Source organism: Halichoerus grypus, chromosome 4, assembly GCF_964656455.1.
Source record: "Halichoerus grypus chromosome 4, mHalGry1.hap1.1, whole genome shotgun sequence".
Taxonomy (NCBI): domain Eukaryota; kingdom Metazoa; phylum Chordata; class Mammalia; order Carnivora; family Phocidae; genus Halichoerus; species Halichoerus grypus.
In genome coordinates, this window is record NC_135715.1 from 72919339 (window position 1) to 72942909 (window position 23571).

Sequence of the window (23571 nt, forward strand, 5' to 3'; positions counted from 1 at the left end):
CGAAGGTTCCACTCAGGAAGCAGTGTTGGTTGAAAAAAAGATATATGTATGTATATATGTGTGTGTAATATATATGATTTGACACGCAAGATATACATATATATACATACATATGTGTGTATATATATACACACACGTATACAGATATATGTTGTATATATGTGTGTACGTACACACACATATATATATGCAAATCTTGCATGTCGAATTATGGTTGTAGAAGACTTGGCCAGGCCCAAAAGGACTCCGTTATGGGGCCTGGGAGATTTACAAAGAAAATCCCTTTCAGTTTTCCTCTCCTATGTCTCTTCCCCTGAAAGTACAAAACAGTGGAAAAATCTGTGATTATGTAAGTTTTTGGTTGGTTGGAGTTAAAAGAAATGACTATTTTGCGTATTAGTCTAATGAAAATTTGAAGGAAATTTTTTAAAAAGCAAGTGCTCATAATATACATCATGATAATAAATTGTCATCTGGTTAGTATGCTTTTAAGCAGGTATCGTAGGATCTGTTCTTTAGAGAGAATGCTTCAAGTGAGCAGGGATCATATCAGTTTTGTTCACTGAAAAATCCCCAAGTGCTTAGAATCATAAATAGTAATGTATGCATGAATGAATGAAATGGATCCGTTGGCTTTGATCAGTCTTGGCTCACAGATTTCTCTGAATCTTTGGAACAGTCGTTGGTCAGAGGGAAAACAAAAGAGAATTGAGCCAGCAAGGAAGCCTAAAGCGCTTCATGTACCCACAGGAAGATATAGCAACTATAATAGAATTTATGGCTCTTCCAATTCAGTGACTGTAGTACCTACTACTGTAATTATTTACATGATTCCCTCCTTTTTCACATTTTCCTTTGACAGCTGTGAGGGGTGTGGTGGGAGGAACAGACTTAGGCAAGGTTATTGTTTGGTTCAGAGTTGAACAAACAATAGCTGTGTCATAACTTTGTCCTCTCTTGGTTATTAGCAAAACCCTGGAAGTCTTGCTTGATTAGAAAAGCTGAAAAAATAGTAGAAGTCTTTTGGGCAGAGGGTTTAAACATAGCTTACACCTTTATCTTTCCAGTCTTGAGGTTTAGTACTATTACTTCTGACAATCAGAATCCCTCAGTGGAGAAATTATTTGGGGGAAAAATTATTTTTGCTCAAAATTGGACTGGGTAAGAGAAATGAGAAATAGAAAAATGCAGGAAATAGGCAATAAGCCAGTAAAACTGTATACAATATACACACAAGTATAGATGTGCTTTTATATATATATAAATGTGCTATAAACAGTCATGTGTCCACTTAAAAAGCATACCACTTCCATATGTAAAACAAATGAGGTTTTAATTTTTTCTCTTTATTGAAACAGTAATCTTAGAGTTCTTTTAAATAACAAATTGCCCTAAAGTGTGTAATAGGAGCCATTGTAAGAAATGTTTATAACCAAGTTATGAGGACCTGTATCTCTCACAAAAATAAGGTGTACCTGACTATAATAAAGCTTCTAAAGGTTCTGTTGGCTATTACTTTGTTTTATAGATAAAAGTAAAGTAAGTCTGGGAAATATTTATACCCTTTCCTCTGCCCTCCTATCCCCCCTCCCCCAAATTAAGAGTTTGGCTACCAATCTAAAAAATTAATGCATCATTCAGAATTCTTAATACTGTTCAATCAAACTACATAAATATTGAACAAATAAATTGGAGTCCTTCACTTACATCTTCATTGTTGTGACCATTGCCACTTTTCTTCCACATGATTTTAACGTTTGAACTTTGAATTGTATTCGTGTAAGCATACTTGATGTGATCAACACTGGGCTGTGTGGACCATGAGACTGTCCCTGCCTTTGTACAGCTGAAAATCTTAAAAGACATTCAGTCAAGGAGTTAGTCATTCCAAGCAGGGTGACTAATGCCTTTCACTTCTAGCACCTTTGCTCACCTCCAGTGATCTTCACTTCCACTGTATTTTAACATTCCTCCAAATTTTTCACATCAGAAATCCTGAATTTATATATCCAGTTCTCTGACCCCAGCTTCCTACCCTGTCCTTCCCGCTTTCTCCCACCCACACTTTCTATTACAGTGCCCTTCTTCTTGACAGAGACAGCTTGCCCATCTCTTAATTCCACCCCACCTCCCCTTCCCTGTTGTTTTAATATCTGTTGGCCTCGAGGTCTTCTTCCCTATCCAGTTTGGAAGCCCTTGTTAAGCACCTGGAATATGCTTTCACTGGTACCTCTGCCTCTCTTGAACTTGTTTTTGTGCTGTGTCTGCCAGAAAATATCCCTGTTCTGATTAACTCTGCCTTTTCTCCGGAGTTGCTTTGGTAACACCAGTGAAAGGCCAGGCCCTAGATGCAGGTAATTGTCTCTCAAACAACCCCTCCCTACCATTTCCCCCGGTCAGTTATGTTTATGTGGCACCTACCGAGTGCTCTGACACTGAGCTAAGAACACTGGGGTATCCTAATCGTGCTTACATTCCAGGGGAGATAGACATTCATCAAGTAATAACATCCACTATAGTAACAAAGTGCTCTGGAGAAATAGTATAGGGCTATGTTGTCCAATACTGTAGTCACACATGTGGCTATTGAAATGAGGCTAGTCTTCTTTGTTTGTTGGTTTTTTTTTAAGATTTTATTGATTTATTTATTTTAGAGAGAGAGTGTATACCGCGAGTGAAGGGAGGGGCAGAAGGAGGAGAGGGAGAGGGAAAGGATCTCAAGCAGCCACCTTGCTGAGCATGGAGCCCTACTTGGGGCTGGACTCAGGCTCGATTTGGGGCTCAATCCCATGACTCTGAGACCATGACCTGAGCTGAAACCAGGAGTCAGACACTTAATTGACTGAGCCACCCAGGGGCCCGGAAATGAGGCTAGTCTGAATTGAGATGTGCTCTAAGTGTGAAGTACACGCCAGATTCTGAAGATTTAGCATCAGCATAAGGTAAAATATCTCAATAATTTTTATATTTACATGTTGAAATAAGATGATAAATTCTGGGTATGTTGGGTTAAATAGAATATTAAAAGTAACTCATTCACTTGTTTCTTGTTTTGTTTAATGTGGCTACAAGAACATTTAAAATGACCTGTGTGGAGCATACCCTGTTTCTGTTAGGTAGCACTGGTGAGGGGAACTGGTTTCTGGGGAGCTCCGTGTCCCTGAAACCTTCCCTGAGGAAGTTGTCTTTGAACACATACCTGGCTGAGTAGGTGTTACACAGGTAAACTCTCCTCAAAAGAAGAAGTGGGGGGGGGGGCGCCTGGGTGGCTCAGTCCATTAAGCATCTGCCTTCAGCTCAGGTCATGATCCCAGGGTCCTGGGATCGAGCCCCACATCGGGCTCCCTGCTCCTCGGGGAGCCTGCTTCTCCTTCTCCCCCTGCCTGCCACTCCCCCTGCTTGTGTGCTCTCTCTCTGTCAAATAAATAAACTCTTAAAAAGAAAAAGAAAAGAAAAGCAGTCAGGTGGATGGCCTTTTGAAGGAGGGTGAGAAGATAAATGAGGGAGCTGGGAGAGAGAGGCCTGGGATCAGGCCAGGGAGGAAGGCAGGGCCAGATCATGTAGGCCTTATTGGCCCTAAATAAGGAACGTGTTCTTCATCACTCATGGGTTATTCCAGACCTTCATTACTGACAAACCCTTTTGTCCAAGCCCCACTTCTATAGTCTGTAAGTCATCTGGTCACTTAATGATGATCTGATTTGATTTCTCAGGTTTCTGTCCCTGCCCTTCCCCACTTAGGTATGTACGTTTCAGATCTGTGGAAGGCTAGCTTTTCCACACAGTGCTCTTGATCCCATCCTTCAGAGTCTCTCTCAGGAGAGGCTTTTGTTAGTTAACTCCCATCTGTGTTTATAATCTCTTTCCCCCTGCTGGCTTTTCTGTACCAGCCTAAATATGCTCCAGTCTTTTTAAACCTTTAAAACAAAGCTCCACTGACCCTACATTCCCCTCTAGTTATTCTTCTTACAGAATAACACAATAGTTTTTTAGTTTAACATTATATTTCATTTAGAGCAATATATTAAAAATGTGTTAACATGTAGTCAACCTAAAAGTAAGGTATTTGACATTTTTTTCTTATTAAGTATTTGGAATCTGGTTATATTTTAGACTTAAAGCATATCTCAGTGCAGACACTAAATGTTCAGTGGTTAAAGTAAAGTAAAAAGAATCTTATCAAAATAATAATTTAGGGGCTCCTGGGTGGCTCTGCCTTGGCTCAGGTCGTGATCCCAGGGTCCTGGGATCAAACCCCGCATCGGGTTCCCTGCTCCGCGGGAAGCCTGCTTCTCCCTCTCCCACTACCCCTGCTTGTGTTCCCTCTCTTGCTTTGTCTCTCTCTGTCAAAATAAATAAATAAAAAATCCTTATAAAAAAATGATAATAATTTAACAAAAGTATTTTACACTGCTTCAGTTTTTATTATGGTAAAAAATATATAACAAAATTTATCATCCTAACCATTTTTAAGTGTACAGTAGTGTTAAGTATATTCATATTGTTGTACAACAGATGTCCAGAACTTTTTCATCTTACAAAACTAAGACTATACCCAGTAAATAAAGCTCCCTGTTTCCTCTTTCCCTTAGGGCCTGGTTTCTATGTATTTGATTACTTCAGATACCTCATGTAAGTAGAATCATACAGTATTTGTCTTTTTGTAACTGGTTTATTTCACTAGTATAATGACCTGAAGGTTCATCCATGTTATTATAGTATGTGGCAGGGTTGCTTCCTTTTTAAGGCTTAATAATATTCCATTGTATATATATACCACATTTTGCTTATTCGTCCATCTGTTGATGGGCATTTGGGTTACCTCTACCTCTTGGCTGTTACAAATAGTGCTGCAATGAACATGGATGTGCAAATATCTTTTTGACACCTGCTTTCAATTCTTTTGGATTCTAGTTCTTTAAATACCAAAAGTGGGATTGCTGGATCATATGGCCATTCTATTTTTAATTTATTTAGAACCCTTATACTGTTTTCCATAGAGGCTGCACCATTTTACAATCTCACCAGTGGTATACAAGGATTCCAATTTCTCCACATCCTCACCAACACTTGTTATTCTATTTTTTGATTGTAGCTTTTGATTATAGCCATCTTAATGGGTATGAAGTGATAACTCATTGTGCTTTTGATTTGCATTTCTCTGATGATTAGTAATATTGAGCATCTTCTCATTATGTTTGTTGGCCATTTGTAGATCATCTTTGGAGAAATGTCTAGTCAAGTCCTGGCCCATTTTTTAATTGGACTGTTTGATTTTTGTTGTTGATTAGTAGAAGTTCTTTATGTAGTCTAGTTATTAACCATTTATTGGGTACATTATTTGCAGATATTTCGCCTGTTCCTTAAGTTGCTTTTTCACTTTGTTAATTGTGTCCTTTGATGTGATATAGGTGAGTGTGTGTCCTGTCGTCTATTTTTGTTGCTCATAATTTGGGTGTTGTAGTCAAGGAATCCTTGCCAAAAAAAAAATCCTTGCCAAATCCAGTGTCATGAAGCTTACCCCCTGTTTTCTTCTAGGAGTTTTATAGTTTCAGTTCTTTAGTCTACCTAAGTCAGTGTTTGAATATGGTGTAAGATAAGGGTCCAAACAAAATTTCTGAGACTTTGCTTATGGAAACAAGAGGAAAAGGGCTGAAATATATGGAATAATTTAATTTGGAGGGACCGATGACAGTAATTAGGCTAGGACACAGTTCTCAAATGATACTTAGTAATATATTCTAGTGTGAGTTTCTCTGTCCTTTTTGTTTCTTACAGTTGTGAGACACCAATATGGAAACAATCAGTAGTCTAGGGTTAGCTGAAGCTAAAACATAAAATGATTGGGAAGAAGCCAAGTATCAGAGTGCAGGTGATTGCATTTTGTGCCCCTTCATTACAAATATGTAATGCATGTGGTCAGTTGCTGAGCATAACTTTTAAGGCCATTCTGTCAGGGCCATTTAAAAAGATTTCAAAAGTATCCATAGCAATTAGATCTCATATGAAATATTTATTAGCCTCATTAATTTCTCTCATTTTAGGCTTTGTGCTTTCATTATAGATGAGATACATTAATTGAGACTTCAGTAGACTAATTTCAGAGTTTATTAAAAAATTAAAAATAATTTTTCTGGGTTTCTGACCTTTTCTTTTTCCTGGTATATTGAGTACATTTGTCAACACATTTGAATGATTTTTCTACCTTTGAAAGGCATATAATAACATTAAGAAAGCTTTCAAGATTTATTCTGTGAGTCTGGATTTTTTTTAAATAGATGGCAGCTATTTACAGAAAGGACTAAAAATTTCAGTGAATCCATTTTGCAGGATATAGAAGGATGATAAAATCTATGAAACATCAAAATTAACTTTCAACTAATGTATATTGTGTTAATTTTTTTTATTGTAAAGGGTTTACGTGTTATGAAGCTGTTCAGTATGATTTTTTAGTCTTTCTAAATATGACAGTGTGACTGAATTTTCTTTAGTATAGTTTGGGTTCACCAGAGGCAATAAATCAAAGTTGGTGCTGGAGAAAGCAAAGTAGATTATTAAGTAGTTCTTAAAATGTTTATTCATAGTACAGCATTCCTTATGTCTCCATAACAAATTACTCTTTTGGTTATTTGAAAGGAAAATAGTTCTGTTAATAAAAAACAAAGAGGGGCGCCTGGGTGGCTCAGTCATTGGGCGTCTGCCTTCGGTTCAAGTCATGATTCCAGGTCCTGGGATTGGCCGCATCAGGCTCCCTGCTTGGCGGGAAGCCTGCTTCTCCCTCTCCCACTCCCCCTGCTTGTATTCCCTCTCTCGCTGTGTCTCTCTCTGTCAAATAAATAAATAAAATCTTTAAAAAAAAATTAAAAAAGATAAAAAACAAAGAAATTACTCTTGAAGTATACTAGGGTTTATGAAAGGATATCTTTCTGGAAGATAAAGCTTAATGTTCTTAAAAATATTTCGAATTCATTTTTAATATCGCAATATTTCTTTTTTAAAGAATATTTTTCTATCTGATAACTCTTAGGAAGCAAACAGTAAATCTGATTTGCCTTGTTGCATACATTATCAAGAACATTGGGGCATAAGGGTACACTGGTTTCCTTTTTTCTTCTAACACTGTATTTTTTTTTAATTATAGGAATGCTAGGTGTAGAAAATTTAGGAAATCCTAAACTATGCAAAGAAAATAGAAAATGGCTAATAATGCCACCAGTTAAAATTCTTTTAAAATCATTTGTTCACATATTTGAGTATCTGCTCTGTACTTGTGTACCATTCTACATATTTGGGATATGAAAGTGAATTATAAAAGTTCTTGTTCTCAGAAATTGAGACTAGTAGGTAATAGTTTTATCACAATTATTATATTTTGATACAGATATGATATTTATTTTATTTTATTTTTTCCAAATGTAAAGATTTGTTTTATTTTCTACTGGGGGAAGAAGGAGGATAAATAGAACTGTTTTCCAATTTGCTCTCCACTGTATACACACATACCCACACACATACATAAACATACACACACCAAAAATACCCCAACAAAAAAACAAAACAGAAAACTGAGAATCAAACACCAAAACACCCTCAAACTGCACCAATACGTCATAATTTGACCAAAAGAATAGATCCTGGGAGGAAGTGCAAAATGCAAAATCAAATGACCGAAAAATGCTGAACAAACAGCATTATTAATATACAAAATATTTATATTACTGAACTAGTAACAGTTGATGTTCTCCATGTCTGTAAAAGTTTGGAACCACATAGCTGATTTGTTAAATCTAGTCCATGCCAGCTTCCAAACTCCAGAAAAAATTTTAGTTAGCTTCATTCTTTGATGTCCCATCAAAATATTCTACGAGATCTGGAACATCATCATCCTCTTCATCAGTGTCTTCTGATTTTGGTGCTTTGCTATGCAACACTTACCGAGGGAACTGTACAGCTAACTTCCTAAAACTTGTTAAGCTGTCAGCACCAAGCTGACTTAATATTCCAGGAAGCATTTCTGTGATTGGTTTGGCTTCTGCATAACCAGTAAGTGCAAAGGTGTTAGCAGAAAGGGAAGCTTGGACTTTGTTGAAATGTTGTTGAAATGAATAACTGTCCCATCATCTTTAATCATGTTCACCTCTTCAATACCAGCTATATTATTCACAGCCAGTTTTTTAGAGAACTCTGAAGTTTTTTGTCATCAGCTGTAGCTGTTCTATGTACCACCTTCTTCTTTCTGCGAGCTGTACCCTTGTCCCCTATCCGGACCTGAGCCTGAAGTTTGGCTAACTTTTCTTGATTCATGCTCTTGGTAAATCTGAAGCAGGGAGGGTCCTCCAACAACAGCACATGGCAAGAGCAAGATCCAAATATGATATTTAAATAGTAAAACTTAGGCATAGAATCTTGTGGCAAGGCAGTAGTGTAATTATTATTATACATTATAGGTAAAGAGTAGTCTCCTGTGAAAAATAATTCCAGTGTATTTGTGATTGTGCAGGGCCTGAGATAGTTAAGTAATGATTATGTATCCCCCCCACCCCAACGCTGGCTATTTATTGAATGCCTGTTATGTGCCAGGCTGTTCTAGATGGCAACAATATAGCAGTGAACAAGACAAGTGGGATCCCTGTTCTTAAGGAGTATACATGCTGTGGGGGCGGGGAGGAGAGAGAAACAATAAACAGGTAAGCAGATTAATGAAAAGGATAATGACATGCCAGGAAGCAAATAAGATGATGCGGTCAGATCTTAATAGTCTGTTATACTGGTGACTAAAGTCTACAGCTGGTCCTCACATTTCCTTTCAGCCATTAGTCTGTCTTCTTCACCAGGAGAACTTTTAATTAATACTGCCAAATTAGAAACAAATAGTGGCATCTCTGGTTCCTGCCCTTTGCCTTATCCTTTCCTGGAGGTTTCTTACTCAGTGAAATTGCTAAACAGCAAAAGTAGGAAGGAATTTAGAGGAGAAGCAAGGCATCTGGCAAGTCGTTTCTCAGATAATTTGTCTTTTCATGAAGCTGAGAGTTTGTTGAGTTTGTACCTGTCAGTATCTCAGCAGTACTTACTATTCGTATGTTCTGAGTTAACAAAAACAAACCCTACCAATTATTAGGAGGGAACAAGGGCAAATGATTTTATCAATCCTTACGGAATTCGCAGTTTTATTGTCAAGTTTCTCATATTTCTTCAAAAAACTATGATCTGTGTCATCTTATAAAGAACTCTTGATTTGTAACTTAGCTGATTAAACATCTCTACAATTGATGTGTAAGACTTTTGTGCCCTGCTTTCTTTGGTACATAAGAATTTGGAGTGTGACTCATGACTCATCAGTTGACATTGTGGTACATTTTTAGAAACAAAGAATGCAACGGCAGATTTCCCTTAAGCAGCAGTAGTGGAAGTGAATACAAGAAAACACAAATGTGCCTATCTTTGTGGGTGTTATTACAGTTGTATGTTAACTTGATTCTTGGAAGTGTGTTACAACACCGGACATTTCAGTGAGTTTGAATAGAGTAGGTATAAACTGTGTACGTGTCTTGCAACAAAATTCTTACTATTTTTATTATGTGGTAACTGCATTTCTCCCATTTTTATGGTATGCACTCACTTTGCAGATAAATACAATTCTTAATATTTAGGCTTGTGTTTTACTTATTTGTGAACCACAGAGATGAGACAATGAAGAAAAAGCACAACACTTGGATACAACACTTCATTTTTAGTGCTCCATAATATTGTGCTTTTTGATGACCATGTCTTGTTGGCTTACTTTGCTTTTTAATTTTAGTCATGTATAATCATAGCCAAGCTTGGCTATGTTCTACTTTATTTCCTTTAGTACATGCTCCTGCCATGGTATACTTCCATACACATATAAGTCAATCTGCACAGGGGCACCTGGCTGGCTCAGTTGGAAGAGCATGCGAGTCTTGATCTCGGGTCATGAGTTTGAGCTCTACACTGGGTGTAAAGATCACTTAAAAATAAATAAATGAACTTTAAGAAAAAGTCAATCTGCACAAATAGATATTTTATGAAAAACAAGCCTCACTTCCACTCCTGTGTCCCAGCCACTCAGTTCCTTCAGAGTGGACTACTGTTAGTAGTAGTAGTTAGTAGTAGTATATTCCTCTAGACATATTTTGTGCATAAAAGTTCATGTGTGGATCAATAATGGACAGATGTTTTTAAACACATACTGTTTTTGGGGTACTTAGTTTTGGGAAACTAAGTGGGATTGTTTTGACTTAGTTAAGTGTCTGACTCTTGATTTCAGCTCAGGTCTCAATCTCAGGGCCCTGAGTTCAAGCCCCTCGGATTAAAAATAATAATAAATACATACATACTGTTCTGTATCTTGATTTAAATTAGCTCAAAATTTGTTTTAATTTATTCTTCTTTTTGAAATTCAGTTTTTGAGTTGTTTGCTGATCTCACCTGAATTGTATTACCTTAAAAAAGTGTTTATCTCTTGAAGAACACGTATTACCATGCAGGGGTTTTCTCAGCTGGTTACAATTATAGAAAAAAGGATTATCTGACCTTTTTTTAAAATTATAAATCATGACCCTGTTGTTTATGCTTTTTTAAAGGGGTAGCTAAACATAAAAATTTAGTCATCTTGATGATAACTTTTTTACTAGGTTCCTTTGATCTAGCAAATACAGTACAACCATGGAAGAATATCTATTTAGTTCATTTCAAATTTTGCTAAAAAGCTTGGTTATTAGGGAATATTGTAGTACAAATTACGCTGAATTAATAATTGTTTAACAAATCTTCTTGCTAATCAGAAATGTCTTGGTGCATTTTACAGTGTTGATCAATTCTGCAGGTTGTACCTTTACTGTATTAATGTTTGTAGTGGGCACTCTTAGGATAGCTTTCATTTTGAGAAGTGTTGATTGCATCCATTTTATTCTAAAAAGAGGAAGGGGAAAGGTGGTCTTTTCCTTGAGTCCAATTAGAATATGATATTGATCTGGAGGGACAAAAAAGTAAATTGTTTTCAGTAGTTTAAGTGTATCACCCTAGAGGCTTTAATTTTTTCACTGTTAAACTGCCTTCCCTTTGGCTGTGAAACATAATGGGCAGAATAGTAGAACTGCCAATATTAATCATTATAATAACTACCATTTGAGTGACTACTCTAGCTGTCACTCTGCTAGGAGCTTTAAATTTTCATTCAGCTGTTAATTGTGACAGTAATCCCATGAGGTCACCACTTTGCATTGAAGGAACTGGAGTTCAGAAAGTTTCAGAGCTAATATATGATTTGGACAAGGTTAAGGGGTTACCTATGATTGGAAATCATACTTATTTGATCTAAAAGCCATTACTCTTTACTAAGTTGTTTCTCTGAAAAGATAAAGTTCTGATAGAGCCCTAATTGTTTTTTCCTTTTTTGGTGAAGAGTATTTCATAGATCATTTTTGTTTCAACCATATAGTTGACCAAAAAAGAGGTAGGTTTCAAGTGTAAAAAGGTCATAGGCCTATTCTAGGACTCATAATGAGATGATTTTTCAAAAGAAACTAAGTGGGATTGTTTTGCTATAATGCAGTTGAATGATTTTACAGAAATTGTGGTTTTAATTCTAAAACCTGAAAGAGAAAAGTTGATTGCTGACTTATAAGTGAGATCATACAGTATTTGTCTTTGATTTATTTCACTTAGCATAATACTCTCAGGGTCCATCCATGTTGTTGCAAATGGCAAGATTTCATTCTTTTTTATGGCTGAATAGTATTCCTGTGTGTGTGTGTGTGTGTGTGTGTGTGTGTGTGCGTGCGCACGTGCGCCCACACATTTTCTTTATCCCTTCATCCTTAAGTGGATACTTAGATTATTTCCATACCTTGGCTATCGTAAATAATACTGCAGTGAACATGGGGTGCATATATATTTTCAAATTAGTGTTTTTGTTTTCTCCAGATAAATACCCAGAAGTAGGGACCCCTGGGTGGCTCAGTTGTTAAGTGTCTGCCTTCGGCTCAGGTCATGATCCCAGAGTCCTGGGATCAAGCCCCACATCGGGCTCCCTGCTCAGCGGGAAGCCTGCTTCTCCCTCTCCCACTCCTTCTGCTTGTGTTCCCTCTCTCACTGTCAAATAAATAAATAAAATCTAAAAAAAAAAAAAAAATACCCAGAGGTAGAATTGCTGTATCATATGGTATTCCTATTTTTAATTTTTTGAGGAACCTCCATATTGTTCCACGGTGGCTGCACCAGTATACATTGCCACCAGCAGTGCACAAGGGTTCCCTTTTCTCCACATTCTTGCCAATACTTGCTATTTTTTATCTTTTTGATATTAGCCATTCCAACAGGTGTAAAGTAATATCTCATTGTGTTTTTTATTTGCATTTCCCTGATGATTAGTGATGTTGAGCATCTTTTCATGTGTCTGTGGCCATCTATATGTCATCTTTGGAAAAATTTCTATTCAGATCTTCTGCCCATTTTTAAATTGGATTGTTTGGTTTTTTTGCTATTGAGTTGTTAGGAGTTCTTTATATAATTTTAGTTATTAACTGCTTATCAGATACATGATTTACAAAGATTTTTTCCCATTCCATAGGTTATGTTTTCATTCTGTTGGTGGTTTCCTTTGCTGTGCAGAAGCTTTTTAGTTTGATATAGTCCCACTTGTTTATTTTTGCTTTTGTTACCATTACTTTTGGTGTCAGATCCAAAAAATCATCACCAAGACAAATGTCAGGGAGCTTACCACCTATGTTTTCTTCTAAGAGTTGTAGAATTTCAGATCTAATGTTCCAGTCTTTAATTCATTTTGAGTTAATTTTTGTGTATGCTTAAGACAGTGGTTCATCTGCATTCTTTCGCATTTGGCTGTCTTATTAGCCGACAGCACTTATTGAAGAGACTGTCCTTTCCCTGTTGTATATACTTGGCTCATTTGTCGTAAAGTAATTGGCCATATATGCGTGGGTTTATTTCTGGGCCCCCTATTTTGTTCCGTTCATCTACCTGTCTGTTTTTAAGCTAGTACCATACTGTTTTGATTACTGTAGCCTTGTAATATAGTTTAAAATCAGGAAGTGCGATTCCTCCAGCTTTTTCCTTTCTCAAGATTGCTGTGGCTATTCAGGATTTTTTGTGGTTACAAATTTTAGGATTGTTTGTTCTATTTCTATGAAAAAATGGCATTGGAATTTCAATAGGGATTACATTGAATCTGTATGTCACTTTGGGTGATATGGCCATTTTAACAATATTCTTCTAATCTATAAGCATTGAATATTTTTTCATTTATTTGTGTGTGTGTTTCATCAGTTTCTTACAGTTTTAGTTGTATCTGGGCTTTCATCTCCTTAGTTTAATTTATTCCTAGGTATTTTATTTTTTTTGATACAATTATAAATGGGATTGTTTTCTTAATGTCTCCTTGATAGTTCATTATTAGTATATAGAAACAAAACAGGTTTTTGTCATTGATTTTATATCCTGTCACTTTATTGATTTTGCTTATTCTAACACTTTCCTGGTGAAGTCTTTAAGGTTTTATATATAAAATATCATGTCATCTGCATTTAGTGACAGTTTTTACTTCTTCACTTCAATTTGGGGGCTTTTTTTTTTTCTTGCCTAACTGCTGTCGCCAGGATTTCAATACTGTGTTGGATAAAAGTGGCAAGAATGGGCGTCTTTGTTTTGTTTCTGATTTTAGAGGAAAAAGCTTACAGCTTTTCATTGTTGAGTGTGATGTTAGCTGTGGACTTGTCATGTATGGCCTTTATTATGGTGAGGTACATTCTTTCTATATTCCCTTTGTTGAAAGTTTTTATCATAAATGGATATTGAATTTTGTCACATGCGTTTTCTGAATCTGTTGAGATGATCAGGTGATTTTTACCCTTCATTTTATTTAAATGATCTATCACGTTGATTGATTTGTAGAGTTGAGCCATCCTAACATACCTGGAATAAATCCCATTTGAACATGATGTATAATTTTTTTAATGTGTTGTTTAATTTGGTTTGCTGATGTTTTGCTGAGGATTTTTGCATCTATGTTTATTGGGGATATTGTCCTCTAATTTTCTTTTCTTGTGGTGTCCTTGTCTGGTTTTGCTATCAGGGTAATACTGGCCTCATAAAATGAGTTTGGAAGTGTTCCATCCTCTTCTGTTTTTTGGAAGAGTTGAGATTGGTATTAATTTTTCTTCGAATGTTCAGAAGAATTTACCAGTGATACCATCTGGTCCTGGGCTTTTGTTTTTTTGGGAGATAGTAATTGCTTCTTTTCAGAGATTGGCACCTAAAAAGTGTATTTACCTTGACTTTTGTAATAAGCTATCAGTAAAAGGACTCTGATTTTATTTTGTTTTATCAAATCTTTCTCATAACGATACTTAGTGAGATGTTTACCTGCATGGTTTGTGTATTTATTCTGTATGGTGTTTTTGGACAAGGAATTGTTCCCCCCCCCCAACCTCCGCATTAAAATTTGATTTAAAAAATGGCAGTTTAGGTGCAAGCATAAGAAATAGGTTACTACAAAAAAGAGTAACATTTTCATAGCTTAATGTTCTTCATAGTGACCCTTGGAGTGTTAGGCTTTCTTTTTTTAAAAAGTTTTATTTGTGGAATAACAGAGTTTTTTTACTTTAATATTATTAAAATACTTAAATGGTAGAACACTAGATAATAGATATTCATAGAAAATCTGGAAAATAGACAAGCAAGAGTAAGAAAAATATGATGTGTAATTCCTTCTACCAGGTATATACCTGTTTGTTCTTGTCCCCGTTTGTAATTGTTGGACAGTTTTCCTAATCTGCAGTGAAACTTACGGTGAGATTGATGATAATTTTTCACAGTCTCCAAAGACGTCCCCTAATTCCTCCTTACCCACTTGTTTCTTATTCTTTACCCACTGTTTCCTTGAAAGTGCCTCAGCCTATATAGTAAAGGTTTCATTTAAAGTTAGGGAGATACTTATCCTTCATTTTCAGCGCTATTATATGCATAGTAGCATTGGTAGTCATACGGATGATGACTGTTGAAATAAAAAGCAGCAAGAGAGACCAAAGTTGAGAAAACAATTCATTTTGCAAAACGCATTCAGTTTTGGGTGGCCCTGTAGAGTAGTCATTAGCTGAAGAGCATTTGCACTGTGTGTGCAGTTGACTTTGCCCCGTGTACGGCTCCCCTGGCCGGGCTTGCTCTCCTTGCCTGTCCGGTAGCATAGCATGCCAAAAGTGGTTAACTCTGTGCTGTGGAGTTTTTCTTTTTATATTATGTATTTTTTTAGTAAGGAAAACATTTCAGAAAACGTAAGAGAAACAAATCTGTGCTTTGCAGAGTGGTACTAATAAGATATGTGTGTATTAAAATTGCAATTGGACATCTAGTTTCTGGTGGAAGGATATTTGAGTTGTCATTCACTGAACAAAAGCTTATTTGCCACTGTATGAAATGAAACCAAGCATATACCTGTCTTGGGTCCCAAGCCTTCCACTCTCAGGTATTTACCCAAACATATGCTCATAGATTTGTACAAGAATATTCATAGAAGCTTTTATTTATAATCACCAAAAGCTGGAAACAGCCCAGTTGTCCACCAATAAGCAGCATGATAAAGTGGGATACTGCTGAGGGATGAGAAGAAACAGACTGCTAAATATATACCACAACTTGGGTGCTGTGTAAAAGAAGTCTTACACAATAGAGTACATACTCTGTGTTTCCATTTATATGATATTCTAGAAAAAGCAAAACTAATCTATTGTAAAAAAATCAGGGCAGTGGTTGGGAAGGGATATGAAGGAACTTTCTGGGGTGATGATTATGTCCCATATCTTAATAGAAGTTTGTGTTATGTAGATGTATGCAATTGTCAGAAACTCAGTGAATATACACTTTAAACAATGCACAAATATTAATTTTACCTCAAAAATATCAACAAATATCAAACTTCAGTTAATGATAATCTATGCTGTAATATTTAGAGAGAAGTGTACTGACTTCTGCATTATACTTTGAAGTACCTGAAAATAAGAGGGAGGGAAGGATGGGTAGATATGAGATAAAGCAAATGTATAAAATGTTAATGGTAGACTTGCAAGATATAGGCATTCACTGTAAAAAATGTTAAACTTAGAAAACTTTCATAGTAAATTGTTGGAAAAATATTAATTGATAGTGGGACTATTTATGGCCTGTTTTTTCATGCATGATTTGTTATATAAACTTTATTTCTCTTTGCTTCGGTGATATTTATTCTATATTTTTAATTATACTAAATCATAGCCTTATTTGAGGAGTCAGAGTACAGAGAAGTAATTTTAGCTCATTAATACAATTGTCTTTCTTTGGGCTTGTTGTCAGAGTTTTCCTTTTTTTTTTTTTTTTTAAAGAGTGGGGGGTGCCTGGATGGTTCAGTTGGTTAAGATTCCAACTCTTGGTTTTGGGTTGGTCATGATCTCAGGGTTGTAGGATTGAGATCTGCGTCATGGAGCCTCCTCTGGATTCTCTTTCTCCCTTTGCCCCTCCCCACCTCACAAAAAGAAAGAAAAGAAAAAAGTGGGACTGAGTGGCAATGTCTTTAGATAGATTATTATAAGTTGTGTGGTTTCTCTGGGAGTTTATTGCATGTTGTTTATATAATGCCTTTTTGTTTTTTCTTTAACTGATGGGGAAGAGGAAAGGAGTGGTAAAAAGTTTCCCAACTTCAGGTTCATACAGCCTGTGTGTCCAGAGGAAGCAGAGTGAGAGAGAGTCCTAAGTCCAGTCACCTGACTTGTTTTTTTGTTTGTTTGTTTTTGTTTTTTTACTTATGCCAGTTTCAGTCAGATTTTCTATCACTTGCAACTGGAAGAATCCTACAGAGACGCTCATTCAGTTTGTATCTATAAGTAGTGTTGTTTAGGGGCTTCTTTACTTAGTGTATGATCTTCCATTTAGGCCTCTATGTCTCTACGTATGTGTATTTTGCTTGTATAATGGTTGTCTGCTGGTTAGATTGGAAGTTCTTTGAGGGAAAAGACTATCTTACTCCTGTTAAATACACTTTCCATTCTCATATAGATATGTAAACCTAGCCTAAATTCTTTCTCTCCTTTATATATCCTGGGTAATTTATCAGTAATTTTGAATTAATGATAGATTTAAAAAATATCTTCTCCTATGTGCTAGGTGGTGTGTTTGGTGCTAAGTCTGTAATGCTGAACAGAGCACGAGCCCAGCACTCACAGAGCTTCCATTCTGGTGGGGGAGACATATTAAATAATCATACAGATAAATAATTGCTGTGATAAGTACTAAGAGGGAAACACAAAGGTGTTTAAGACCAGGTAATAGGGGATCTGTCCTAGTCTTGAGTGCCATATGGAACATTTTTTTTTTTTTAGACATCACATTTTAAAAAACAAGGAGTTATCTAGGAGAGGATAGTGAGAAGGAGTATTACAGTATTACATATTACAGGCAGATGGAACATTTACAAAGGCCTTGAGTCAAACAGGGCATGACACTTTAAAGGAACAAATAGAGAATCTGTGGAATAGAGAAGTGAAATCGATGAGGACTGTGGAAGAAGTAAAAGTTGGAGAGTGAAGTCAGAGCAGAATTATGCAGAGTATAATTGGTAGGACTTTATACAGGGTTAGGTGTGGGAGGTCAGGGCGAGGGTAGTATCGAAGGTTACTTCTGAGTTTCTGGCTTATGTGCCTATATGGTGAGTGCTAGTGAGCCCATTCTCCAGTGGAGGACCAAATTTTGGTGGAAATGATCTTGGGTTTGATTTTGAGTCTGTTATGGTGTCTTTGAAACAACCAGGTATGTGTTTGTTTTATCATTCTATGAAGGATGCCACCTCCTCCCAGATAGTTTTCCTTTTGTGGCTCCTTATCTTGTAGGTATAATATAATGTGGGAGTCTCTTCAGTCCTTATCTGCCTCCTGATAATCATCCTCTCTCTATATCGCTAGCGTCTTAATTCAAGTTCTCTTTTTTCTCTCAGACTACTCTCATGGTTTTTTAACTGGACTCCCTCCATTCTTTCAAACTTCCCCTTAATTCTTGTTTCATGATATATCCAGAATAAGTTTTTGAAATTACAGATCTCATCTCGTCATTGTCCTTAGAACCCTTCAATATTTTCTCTTTGTTTATAGAACAAACATATAAATCCTTAACATTGTCCCTAGCGCCTTGTGAACTGCTCGCACCCCTGCAGTCTTCCCAGCTTTTCCTCATGCTCTCTGAGGACCTTTTAGTTGACCTTCCTCAAATATCAGCTAAAATGTCACATTCTCAGGGAAGCTTTACTTTGAACTTCCTTGTTAGGCTCTTCTAAAGATATATCATGTATTTTTATTGTTTTATGTATATTTGTGTCGCTGGCTAATTGAGACCTTTGTACTAGATTAAGATCTGTGAGGGCAAGGACTGTCTGTTTCTCTCTCCACAGTAACCCTCTCCCCTAGCACAGTGCCTGGCACGCAGCATATAACTAGCAAATGTTTGTTGAATGAATCCTGAACTTTCTAGTGCTTAATTTATGTACCTGTTATATGCCATGTTAGTTAACTGAAGGGAAAAACAAAGTGTTTTGTTTTTTAAAATACATTATGTTTTACTGTTAGGTTTTCTTAATTTGGACTGTTTCCATGGAAACGACAACCAAGCTTGTTGGGGTTACTGTAATACTCTGTAGGTGATATTTGCTGCTGCCATTGTTAACCAAGACACAGAAATTTAAATTTTCAGATAGAGGTTTCTTGAGTTTGAGAACCAAAGTATAAAAATTTAATTTGAGGGAGAGTTGTTCAATATTCACTTTTTTCCAGTATTCTTTTGAAGGTCTTCCTTTCCATTAAAATAGTTTGCTGCTGAGCTCTAGGTGTTGGTAAGCATGAATGCTGTTCCATTTTTGCTAGATAACTTTGTTGTTTGTTTTCATTCTACTGTCTATCACTTACTGATTTTCTTTCCTAATGAATGCTTTGTTAATAAGTATTACTAATAAACCTTTACATAGTTAGAACATAATTATATTGTCTGTAATATAAGTGAACCTCTCTTATTAGGAATCATAAGTTAGGATCGTTGGGGTGCCTGGGTGGCTCAATCAGTTAAACGTCTGCCTTCGACTCAGGGCCTGATCCCAAGACCCTGGGATCATGACCTGAGCCTGGCTCCCTGCTCAGCAGGGAGTCTGTTTCTCCCTCTCCCTCTCCCTCTGCCCACTTGTGTGCGTGCTCTCTCTCTCTCAAATAAATAAAATCTTTGGGAAAAAAACAAAAAGTTCATGTTGCATTGAGGATGCTAGTAGAGATAGAGGCATTTATATCCAAAACTACTTCTATAACTCAGAGTCACTGACAAGAAAAAACAGGTGGGATTCCAGATCTTGAGACATTGATTTATGAGGTAATAGTAGATGGCCTTGGGTGACAGCATTGTTGCAGTTAAGAAACATAAAGTTTCCTTTTATACCTTAAAGGCCCAGGAAGAAAGCTGTAAGCATGGTTAAAACATTTCTTACATACCCTTTTATATATGAAGGTTACATTCAGAACTTTGTAAAAACTTTATGTCCCATGGCAAATATAAGTGAATGTTTTCCAAGAAGCTTTTAGAGATTGATGGACAGCTCAAAAATTGAGATGCTATAGTTTTATGTTCATTCAGATTGATTTTGATATTGAATGCAGAAGCAAAAAGTTATTTGGATTTTGTGAATTAAAGAGGAATGTTGATTTTGAAGGCCCCATTTTATCACAGTAAAAATAAAAATGAAAATGCAAAATTGCTGGAAATTCCCTTGAGACTAAAAATATGAGGTCTCTCTAGTATTTTGGCCCTTTTATACAAATAGCAATATCTGTTTTCCTCTGGAAGTGAGCCTCTACAATGCTAACTAACAACAGAGGGTAAATAATTTCCCTGCGGGTCTATCATCCATTTATTTATATGAACATATATGAGTTTGTGCATATTTTGGCTTGTGCAACCTCTACATATTTATTTTGTAAGTGTATGTACTTACAAAATTATGGCTCTGGAATCAGACTGCCTGATTTGAATCATGTTCACTCAGTTACTAGCTTTGGCATCTTGGGCAAGTTATTTAATGTTTCTTACTTTCAGCTTCCTCATCTGAAAAATGAGGTTGCTGCTGCTAAGGATGTATCAAACTCATGAGGATTAAATCTGTTAATTCCCCATCTCAGTTAATACCATGCCTGACATATAGTGAGCATTCAGTACATATCAGCTATTATAATTATCTCCTCAGTCATTCCTTTTATATTTTAAAATTGCTCTCATGAGTTAATCCCTGTTTAACTTACACCCTTTGTCTCTTCATGGTATCAGTCCTATGGCCGTTGTCTAACAACAAACATCCTAATATTTTGTCCTCTCCCCATGGTCTTGTTCTTTTCACTTGTTCTCATTTTAGTTGCCTGCGTCTCAATTTTTTTCTGGCTACACTGTGTTTTTCCTTAGCTTACTGGGCATCGATGTTTCAGACAGGGTGGGCCATAGGTGTTGACCATAGCTGTTTTGTGTTTTACTTTTGAACAGTGGCGAGACTTCCTTCCTCTAAGCTCCTCCGACTCCCTGCCCAGTGCTATGCTGGAATGTTTGAGCTGGAAGAAGCTTTGCTGATTGTCTAGCCCAGTGCCTTTGTTCTTCAAAGCAGAAGGTTAGAGCCTGAGACTACAACTCCTCCAGACGATGGGCATTTTTTGTAAATCTTGCAAGGCATTTTATTTCTCCACAGAGGATAAATCACAGTACGATAGTAAATGGGTTATTAAATTTGGGCTTTAGGAAATTCTTATATTTATGATTGAGAAACTAATCTTGAATTATAGGGAAAGTGGTTGTATTTTGGTGGGAAATATGAGGAAAGTTCACTTATAGCTCTTTTTTCTTTGATATATCTGTGCTGGTTTTGATATGCTGACCCCTTGCCCTCTTGTTTCTCTCTTTATTATTTGAACATCCTACAGTGTTGCTCAAATCCACCCCTCGTTTGATTATTCCTACTCATTACATTAGTTCAAGTTCTCACTACCATTCATCTTGACCATTGCAGGAACTTCCTGTTTTGCCTTCTTGCATTATTGCCATACCTCCTAACCTGTACCAAACCTGCTGCCATAGTCCTCTCCCCAACATGCAGACCTATTCACATCATTTCCCTCCAGCAATAATCTATGTAATGATAGAGAGTTTTACTATTGATAATGGAAAAAACAGGAAGGCTGACAGGAAGCCTGATCATTTTTGAGGGGAAAATGCATATTTAGTTAGGGGAGGAAGGTCTGAACCCCTCTGTTAGAGACTCTCATGCCAGCAGGTTAAACTTTACAAAGAGGCATCTATACATGTCTTATGATAATGGGAGTATGGGAAAATCTCCTTGTTAAGTCAGCTCCACTCAGATATCTTTCTTTGGCAGTATCTTAAATTAATTAAATATTTGTTCCTTTAATATTTCATTTTGTCTTCTGTATATAACAAATGTCCTCAAACAAGGTAGTATATAAATTTTCATAAATCGTATACAAACCAGTTTATTGAGATTTATTACCGTAGGTTTTGTTTAAAAAAGAAAAGGCAGGTAAGGGTAGAGAATGTAATATTGAAATAGAGAAAGGGAAGGACATAGATGAGAGAAAAGATTAAGAAAATAAAATTTATGACATAGCATTGATCTGAGGGCTGGCCCCACCTCTAAGTTTAACGTCCCTCCAGCGGGTCCTTTCCTTTTTACCATATTTTCTGTTAGAATTTGTTTTTAGAAATAAAGTTCATCTAGCTAACTAATGAATCTGTAAACTCTGTGAACTGGATACTTCAGTACTCATGTAGATTAAAAGTCGCCCTCACAATTTATAAGTACAAATAATGATATAAGTCATATTTAGTTGAAAATATTTATTTTTGTGTAATGGATTTCTGACCTGCTTTAAGATTGTTCTCTAAGCCAAGGATTTCCTTTTATGGGCATTTACCATGTGCCTCTATCTGCTTTTCAAATTCCAGTGAAATGAATTAAAATGAAGAGAATGTACATTGAAAACATTTTATCTGCCAAGAGCCACAGATTAAAATGAATTTTTCTTTTGTTATTATTTCCAATTTTGATCAAATTTGTTCTCTTAAAAACTGTTGTTAAATATACAGGTTGAAAATGGAGATGTAAATGTGTTCAATTAATAGAATTGTGTATTAGGTACTCAATTTTATTTGCCTAGTTCCCAGCCTAGCACATCCTGGACATTCAGTAAGTATTCATGGGGTGCAATTTAATATATTAAAGATGAATGTAATTAATGTAATTAAAAATTACATTAAAGGCTACAGTATAACATCTATGGCCGTGAAATTCTAAATGCATTCAGAAGTGATATCCTGAGATAATATTTTGAAAAGATGAATAAATTTCTCAAAAGCCATAAATTTCCTTGTTTTCTGTATGTTGGTAGAATTATTTAACTCAATAAAATAGGCAGCCACCATTTTAACACCTCTACGTTTGAAAAACTGGCTCTCATGCTTAACTGAAGCTCTCAGTAATTTTATATATGTGTATATTTTATTATTAAGAGTAGTTACACAGGCAAAATTACAGGTATCCCCGCTTTTCAAAAGTTTGTGTTCTGCCACTTTGTTTTTTTAAAGGACCTACAGTAGTACCTGTTTTCACTAATTGAAAGAAATCCAAAGAGGATTTTTGCTTTTACAAAAAAACCAAAAAAACCCAAAAGCAAAAACAGCCTTCAGTGTTTGTTTTGCAGTGAACAGAGGCAGCGCACATCCGGGTTGGCCAGAGTGGCCAGAGCGGCCCCACAGCCCTTCCTGGAGAGCTGCGCTCAGCGTCTTGCCATCAAGCCACCACAGCTTTGAACTGTGTCTGTGAGCATCTGTGCTTTGTCTCCGTTTATTTTGTGCATCTGTTGGCAGGATGTGTCCTAAGGTATCAGAAAAGCTTAAGAGAGGTTATTTTTGGGGTCTGGGAATGCTCAAAATTTTTTCCATATAAATTAATGGTGTTGCTTCTTTGCTTTATGTCATTTCAACTTAGCAATAGATTTCATTGGAATGCTCTGCTCTCAGATAGTGGGGGAAACCTGTATTTGAAGAGGATTTGTGGGGAGGGAGCAAATTATGGGTCATTGGATCTCTGGGATGGGCACTAAATGAATGGTCCAAGAATAGTAGTAGTAGGGGGTTGCAGTTATACCTGAGATGTAAAGAGGCTGAAAAGTTAGTTGGTCGAGTATAGAGGACTATAGGGGCAGGGAATAACTGGGCTTACTTGTTTTGAGTTGATCAAACACTGTTAGATTATTAAACTCTTCATTGGGATGGAGAGGGTCAAAATAGGACCCATTGGTCCTTGGGACTTCTTCACAGGTAGAATTCTACAGGCTAATAAGCCCTTTTCATGCAAAAAGACTAGATACAACTGAATGAACTCTTTCTGTACTTATTTATGTGTGTTAACCTTATAAATAAAAGTTACTTTAACAGCAAAAATGAATTTATTTGGGAATAGCAGTGAATTTTAATTTA

General features: G+C 36.3%; 1 protein-coding gene and 1 pseudogene across 5 annotated transcripts in view; one reads left to right on the forward strand and one right to left on the reverse strand.

The window, feature by feature from the left end:
• Positions 1-23571, forward strand: part of LNX2 (ligand of numb-protein X 2) — a 78364-nt gene that overhangs the window by 3606 nt on the left and 51187 nt on the right. For 2 of the 5 annotated variants that reach the window (XM_078070537.1, XM_036077037.2), the window contains exon 2: positions 4593-4632. The exons of 1 other annotated variant lie outside the window; for it this stretch is intronic. The gene's annotated coding sequence lies outside the window, so the exon portion shown is untranslated. Of the gene's footprint in view, positions 1-4592; positions 4633-15443; positions 15503-23571 lie in introns of those variants that run through there. 2 more of the 5 variants (XM_036077040.2, XM_078070536.1) reach the window with 2 other exon arrangements.
• LOC118526064 (transcription factor BTF3 homolog 4 pseudogene) lies at positions 7413-8927 on the reverse strand (annotated as a pseudogene).